General features: G+C 45.8%; 1 pseudogene; it reads right to left on the bottom strand.

The window, feature by feature from the left end:
* Window positions 1-270: 270 nt before the first annotated feature.
* Window positions 271-8,262, bottom strand: part of LOC101352147 (protein Shroom3 pseudogene) — a 30,200-nt pseudogene continuing 22,208 nt past the window's right edge.

Here is an 8,262-nt window from a genome sequence, read left to right as displayed (position 1 = left end):
TTCTCACAGTTTCATTAATTTTCTTTCCACTGCAAAATAACAATAGAAATGGGTAAGTTCCTAGCAGCATTCGAACTCTCAGAGGATCAATCATGAAATGAGGGAAGGGGGAAAAAAAAAAGGCTTTTTCCTGGACAGAAATTGTTTCCTTTTATCCAGAAAACCCCCATTAACCGATATAGTTTAAACAGTGGTTTGTACTGAAACATTTTTCAAAATAAATAGCATTGAGAGAATAGACGATCTTTTGGTTGGGTGTTTTAGAAGAGGTTAAAGTGGATAGGTTAATGCTAGATAAATACTACTGAAAGTACATCCCCCAGCAAGAGCTGTTTTGCTTGCAGGGTTCGTGGGGTATGCCAGAGCCCCTGCCTTGGGAATGAAATCTGAGGGAAGGCTCTCCAGCAGACACTTCATCTGCTCCTGGTACAGTTTGATCTTGTCATACAGCTTTCACTGCTCAGTGAGAAGTGCTGACTTCACGTTCACAAAATGCTAGTTGTCCTGGAGTCACTTCTCTGAAAGGTAATTGGCCAGGATGTCCAGCATCACCTGTCCTCTTCAATCGAGGTTCTCCTTAAGCTCCTGGGCATCCTCGTGCTGCTCAGCCAGGGACCTTCCTCTTCTCTTTGAGAGAGCTCCTTTCTTCATTACTAGCATCTTCCCCAAGGCCACTAAGGACGTTCTCCACACTGGCCAGGTGACCTGAGAGGGAGAGCAGCAGGTCTACCACTGTGTCCGAGCCCCTTGCGAACATCTTGTACTTGTCAAACTCATTGGGCTTGCAGAGCTCACAGATCAAAGCCTCCATCTCTTCTCTTAAGGTGTTTTTGAGCTTGATGTCCATCAGCAGACTCTCTTTCTTCCTGGAGGGTCTCAAACTTGTGGGTAAGGCTTCTAATGAGCTCTGCCTTCTTTTCATTGATATCTGCCTGCTCCTCTTCCTCATTCACCTCTTCCGGCAGATCTTGGAAGCAGGACAGTTGACCAACATGCCCACCGTTTCCTTTTCTTCACTCCTCTTATCTTTGCATCCTGGGCAGTTGACAGTTCTTTCCATGGCCTTCCTCTTTATGCTGTTTTCCTTCATCAAGTTAACATCTTGGAGAAACAAACCTTCCATCAGGTCCATAGTTGTCCTCATTTTGGAGTCTGGATCCAAAATGTCTGCCAGAGATTTGTCTTGGTGGGCAATTTCCTTGGTTAAAACCTCTGTTGTGATGTCTTCTGAGGTCTTCTGAGGACCAGCACTGACTTTCTTTTCTAAATCTTGGGTTCCACTGACCGGATAGTGAATGAGGCTTTGGGTCTGGATGGGAGGTGGCCGCCCTGGACTTGGCTGTTTGCCAAGAGACCCAGCCAGGTGGAGCTTGTCACCCATGATGGAGGGCAGTTTGGCCTCATTGACCTCTGAAACCTTGATAGAAGCTTGTGGTCTAGAAGTCAGTATCTGACTACCCACCCAGGAGGCTGCACCAGGCACTGGTCTTTCTCTTGCAGTCAACACCTTGGAAAATTTGCTAGAGCTGCTGGTATGGGGATCCCTATAAGCTTTGCTGTCCAACTGTGCCTCACACCCAGCTTGGGGAGGGGGTGGAGGAAGGTCATCCAAGCTCTTCACCGGGGTTTCCAGGCTCAGTGGAGGAGGTGAGGGTGGGGGAAGATCTTCACATGTGGGTCTGGAAGTGGCACTGGGTTGCAAGACCTTCACAAACGCTTCATCATCATAATCCTCCCAAGGTGGTGGGGAGGCTTGCAGGAACAGCTCGGATATTTGGAGGAGATCCTCCCTGGACTGCTTGGGACCCCAACAGGCGTGTCTGGCTCAGAAGTGTTGCTTGAACTTGGAAGGCTCTGCTGTTTTTTATAGTGCCTCAAGTTTACAAACCCCAGCAACAAAGATTCCTCAGGAAAGCAGTCCTCTTAGACTGCATAGTCCCATTTTACTCAAGGGGGAGGAGGACTCTGAGGCATTGAGAACTTTTTCTTCATCCCCTCCTCTAACCCATTCTCTGAGTTGGTGGATTCTAGGCCTCTGGGACTTGGAGGCCAGGTCAGGCTGGGACTGCTGTTTCAAGGGGTTATTGCAGGGTGCTGGATGAAAGAGGCTGTCACCCTGTCTGACCATCCTACTCACCCTCTGAGCAGTAGGTGGAGGGCACAGTGGAAGGCAGAGCAGAGCTGAATGGGATCAGCGGTCCCATCCTGGTATCTGTAAGATGGCCCTGCATTCCTGTTGGCAGTGGCCTGTGACAAAGTGTCCTGCTAGCTTCTTTCTAAGGGTCCAGGGTTCCAGGACATTCACTGGGAACTGAGGGGACACCAATTACTCTGCAGCCTGCACCCACCCCAAAAAGGGCTAGGATGGTGTGTGAACAGTGGCATCTCTTCACAGCCTCTTTCTGAACAACTCAGTGACCTAGATCCAGGGCCAGCCAAGGAGCATGGATCCTTCACAAGAAGACCAAAGCTACCATAATCCACAAAAGCATATCCTGGTGCTTTTAATCTGGGGTGGGAGATGACCTGGACCACATGTGGACAGGGATGGCCAGGATGTCCGAGCCCTCCAGTAGGTCCACAGCCGACTTGGACTTCCCCATCCTCCCAGACAGATGGCTCCCCAGGGGTCCTGTGTACCGTCTGGGGACCCCGAGGCCCACAGTTGGCTCCACCGAGCAGCTCAGTCCCAGTAGGCTCCCTTGAGGCCTGGTGGTCCCCGTGCTGCAGTTCCCAGAGGAGGCGGCCACTGGCAAAAGAGCTGCTGTGATTCCGAGGGGTCAGCAGGCGTTCATCCCCCCAGCCACAGGCTCCGCAGCCAGCAGGAGAGCGGCCTCCCTGCAGGGTTGCATGCTCAGCTCCTGCAGTGGGCTAAGGCTGTAGACTGCAACGAGGCTGGGGTCTTCTGGCACTGCTGGGTCGGACTGGAGATAGCACTCTGGGCATGCTCCCGCAGAGCTCCTGGCTGCTGGAAGCCACAGCCAGTGGAGGACGAGGGCCGCTTGCCCATCTTGAGCTGAATGTAGTTGCTCTGCTGGAACTGCTTCAGTTCTGGGCCTTACAATCTGAGCGTCCGTCAGGCCTTCCCGTTGCGCTCAAAGAACTGGTGACAGTCGGCCCCGATGGTCTCCAGTTTTTTGCAGTAGTTGGTAATGGTGATGCTTTCTCCTTTCCATCCCCTGTTATGAGTCAGGCTGCTGATGATTCACAACTATAACCTCTCCCAGAAGTTACTTTGCTGTACTGAAAGCCAACTCTATTGGAAATGCCTGGAAGTGGGAGATTCCAAATTACACAAGCAGGTTAGGGGTGGGAGTTAGAAGAGGGAGTCAATGACTGCCTTATTTGGGATACAAAAAACCAATCTCTTTCCTCAACTCCTTGGAGCCTTTCTTGCTCCAAAGCCTCTCCATGGGATCAGACTGAAGTTCTTCCCGTGTTCTGTCCTGGCTTTCCTCACAGGCTGTACCTGAGGGCATCCATTCAATATTCCATTTACATAAGAATCCCATCTCAGACTCTACTTTCAGGAAACCAGGCCCAAGACGCTTCTCTTAGAGTACTTACCACTCTTTAACTTGTGAAATTCTGTAAATACCTGCTTGAATGATGATATTTCTGTTTATTTTCCCACCTATTAAGGTATTTTGCATTTTAACCTGTAGTAATGGTTACATCCAAGAAAACCCTATGTTACAATTCTACTCTGTAACACATGGGGTTGTCAAGTGTCAGAAACCACTCGACGTCAACTAACCACAGAAACAATAACAAAGCCTTAGGATAAAGACATGAAAATATGAACAGTAAAATTTTCACCATTGTAGGGGATTCTTTTGTATATCATAGGCTTTTCTGAAGTCATATCCATGGCTGGGGATGCTGCCTTAATCCATCCCAAGTACCCTAAGTATCATTTATCTTTTCCTCATAGTTTCCCTAAATATGCGAACCAAGAACTTAAAAATGCTAAGTTACATAGGTCAATGATTATTAATCAACCAAATAAAATCAAGTCACCTAACCACTTGTTTCTCCTCCATGTGCCTCTGTTTAGTGTCCTTCAAAGGCAAGGGCATTTAGCAGAGTGGTTGAGAGAGAGTGTGTTTACAATATGTCCAGAGATGAGTTCAAATTCCTGCTGTGCCAGTTATTAGATTTGGGTCTTGGGAAAGTTACATAACCTTGTCATGTTTTCTTTTCCTCATCTATAAAATGATGAAAGCAGAATATACCAACTTTGAAGAATTTTGTGAGGATTAAAGCTGGCCATAGAGTAAGAGTTTCACAGTTTTCAGTCATTTTTATTCTGAAATGTCTTGATGCATTTTATACTAGAATATTTTCATAAAATAAGTCATTACTTCCTAGGGTTTTATGCATCAAGTCCTACTAGGCATCTCCAGGTCTAGCCTAGAAATCAGGAGAACTATTAAAAGAATGGATGGAATAAATTCCATGTTTACCACCAGGACTTCAAGAAAGCAGCAGCCTGAGCTTTCACTACAAAGAGAATCAATATTGAAAGCTTTCACTACAAAGAGAATCAATATTGAAATCAGACAGAGAAGACATAAATCACATGATTTTCCAGGACTCTCTTTCTCCCTCTGACTCTCTTTTAGATAGGAAAAGAGGGCAAAGATGCAGAGGAATACTGAATATTCCAACAGGGAGTATCAACATACTCCTTGTAATTTCCTAATCTACATGGCAGAAACTAGTGTGGAATGATATAGAGGAGAGTCATCCCTTAGTTCCTCAACTCTTCAAGGGGAGAGGCTACATCAAATATCAAATAGATTTTGGAGTCTTTCCCATAGTGTCCCACACATTGATACTGCAAATGATTGATAAATTCTTCATGGATGAAGCTAAAGTAAATCTGCATACCAGTAGAGGAGATGTTATGATTCAAAGGAAATAATAATAAGGCATGACAAAGGGGTAAAAAAAATCCATGGCAAGGAAACAGCAAAGACAAGGACATTTATGCAACAGTGAGGACAATATGAACCACAAGAAACCACAAGAACAATGATTCCTCCTACCTCAAAGACTTGATCATTTTACATAATTATGACTTACCATACTATCACTTTTATTTACAAAATATTGTATATAGAGATGGCATCTCAAGTTCATGAAGGATGGAGTCAATGAAACTGACATTAGGAAGTGATAACACAGGTCTGTGGACTATTAAGAGGGTAAAACAACCAGTGAAAGAAACAATTCAAACACTTGGGATCACGAGTAGTTCGGTAACAGAAATCACAGCGAGAATTGTTGAAGACTTGCTGGCAGAAAACTTTCCTAATATCATGAAAGATGAGAAGATATCTATCCAAGAAGCTCAACTAACCCCATACAGGGTAGAGCCCAAAAGAAAGTCACCAAGACATACATCATAATCAAACTTGCCAAAACCAAAGACAAAGAAAGAATCCTGAGAGCGGCTAGGGATAAAAGTAAAGTAACCTACAAGGGAGAACCAATAAGCCTAAGCTCTGATTACTGAGCAGAAACCATGCAGGCAAAAGGCAATGATATGACATATATAAAGGCTTGAAGAACAAAAATTGCTGGCCAAGAATTATATATCCAGCAAGATTGTCTCTGAAATACAATGGCAATAGTCTGATAAGCTGGACTATATGAAGAAGAATGGGGATTGGAGGATTGGAGGAAGACTCATTAACAACCTGCATTATGCAGATGACACAACCTTGCTTCCTGAAAGTGAAGAGGACATGAAGCACTTACCGATGAAGATTGAAGATCACAGCTTTCAGTATGGATTACACCTCAACATAAAGAAAACAAAAATCCTCACAAGTGGAATGAAGAACCCCCAAAACAGAAGGAAATTATTAGCCCAAGAGACAGAAAAGGTCACATAAAACAGAGACTTAATCAGCCTGAAACCAGAAGAACTAGATGGTGCCTGGCTACCACGAATGACCACCCTGACAGGGAAAACAACAGAGAGTCCCTGATGGAGCAGGAGAAAAGTGGAGTGCAGAACTCAAATTCTAGTAAGAAGAACAGACTTAATGGTGTGACTGAGACCGGAGGAACCCCAGAAAGCATGACCCCCAGATTCTCTATCAGCCCAGAACTAAAACAATTTCCCAGGCCAACTATTCAGACACGGATTGGACTGGACTGTGGGACATAAAGTGATACTCATGAGAACTGTGCCTCTTAGCTCAAGTAGATAACAAGAGACTAAATGGGCAGCTTTTGTCCAGAGGTGAGATGGGAAGGCAGAGAGGCTTAGGAGCTGGTTGAATGGATATGGGGAATCAGAGGTGGAAAGGAGGAGTGTGCTGTCACAATATGGGGTGAGCAATTAGGGTCACATAACAATGTATGTATAAATTTTTGTATGGGAGACTAACTTGAAATGTAAACTTCGTTTAAACTACAACAATTTTAAAAAAGTACAGCGTCAGGATTGCTGAGTGGTCTAAGGCACCAGACTCAGTTTCACTTCCTCTAGCTGGGGATTCTGGTCTCCAAATGGAGGCATGGGTTCAAATCCCACTTCTGACACAGAGGCTTCTTTGACTTCTGGCAAAATGGTGCTCTAGGCAGAAGCACCACACCGTCCCTCCACAGCAAAGATCCAAATAACTAAGCCGGACAGAGAAAACAACAATCCTGAAACCCTAAAACATCAAATGAAGAGATAAAGAACTCAGCTAAGAACCAAATGGAGTGAGAAAACTGACAGAGAATGGAGAGCAAGGAGAGATTCATGCAGAGGTCTCCTACCAGCTAACAGAGCGCGGATCCACCATCTTGGACCCCTATAGGAGACCAGCAAACAGGGGGTACGAGAAAGCAGCTTCACGGAGCTTCCAGCGGGAGACAAAACAACTGGTAATTTGTGATATACACTTTCACACCCCCCACCCTGCTTCACCCCCACTCGGTCACCTCTGCTTCCCACGGCCACAATCTCTTGTTCAGGAAACACCGGCTGCTTGGATTCCACACACCCGAATGGGCCGGCTCCCTGAGTGCCATTTGTTGGCTGCTGGTGTTGCCTTTTTCCGCTTCTTTTGATTTCTTCCTTGCCTCTCACCACCTCCCCCTCCTTTCACTCAAATACCTGGTTCCGTGCGCCATCTTTGCTTCTTCCTGAGGGGCTGTGGAGCTCCGTTTGAGGGTGGATCTGCTTCCCGTCTGGGCTGCCTCGCTGGTGGGATCCCGGGGCTTTTATTCGTTTGTTAGTTTTGAATTGTTTGTTTGTTCTCTTTTCCTTTTCTTGAGTTCGGAGCGCTTTCTGGCCAGGCGGTGCTGCATAGCAACCAGACTTCCCCTTAGGCTTGCACAGACCTGCAGAGGGATCCCTGAGGGCATTTTTTTGTTGTTGGTTTTCTTTTTCTTTTCTGTTTTTTTGGGGGGCTTTTCTTGTTCTTTTTTTTTAATTTCCTTTGTTTTCTTTTCCCTCATTTTCCCTTTTTGTCTTTCTTCATTGCTCAGTTTCTCGTCTCTCTATATCTTCATTCTCTTTCTGTTCCCTGAATATCTGGCATTGTATACCTCTGGGCCTTCTAGGGAGGCTGTGCTGCCAACACCTGAGAGCGACTTCCCCAGACCTCATAGCTGCACTGGTGCGATTCCTGGGAACTTTGTGTTTTTTTAACCTTTCTGATTTTTATTTATTCATTCTTTTCTTTCTTTTCTTCCTCTTCCCCTTTCTGTTTTTCTCCATTTCATGGTCTCCCATCTCTCCACTCCAATGGTGGGCTCCCCTGGAATTCTTTTTTGTTTGTTTGTATGTTTCTGGCTCCTGTTCCTCTCTCCTCTCTCCCATGCCCATCTTGACTCCACACATAACAATCTCCCTGCTGCATCCTGCCTACCTGGAAGGTGCACTTAACATCACACAACCAAGCAGCACAGACGTGGCCTGCTGCAACGTGCCCTGCACTGATTGCCAACCCGCCCTGATGGCCGCAGTAGGTGCCACAGACAGCCCGTCCCAGTAACTCCCCTTCAGCTAGACCTGCCCTGCCGTACCATGTCTGAGTGACTGACCCTGCCAATTGGAGAGGGAGGCAAAAAGTATTGTGCCCACAGACGAGCAAACAACAAAGAACACACAGTCTGCCTGCTCAGACATAGTCAATTTTTTTTTAAAAGGGACAAAACAAACAAATCTACAATCAATAAATGAGAAAAATAACTACTGAATGCCCCGAAGACAACAGACAGTATCAAAACATTTACAAAAACAGGACAGGGTGG

Source organism: Trichechus manatus, unplaced genomic scaffold (genome assembly GCF_000243295.1).
Source record: "Trichechus manatus latirostris isolate Lorelei unplaced genomic scaffold, TriManLat1.0 scaffold00149, whole genome shotgun sequence".
Taxonomy (NCBI): domain Eukaryota; kingdom Metazoa; phylum Chordata; class Mammalia; order Sirenia; family Trichechidae; genus Trichechus; species Trichechus manatus.
Note: the sequence above shows the minus strand (reverse complement) of the source record. Positions and strands in the feature narration are given on the sequence as shown.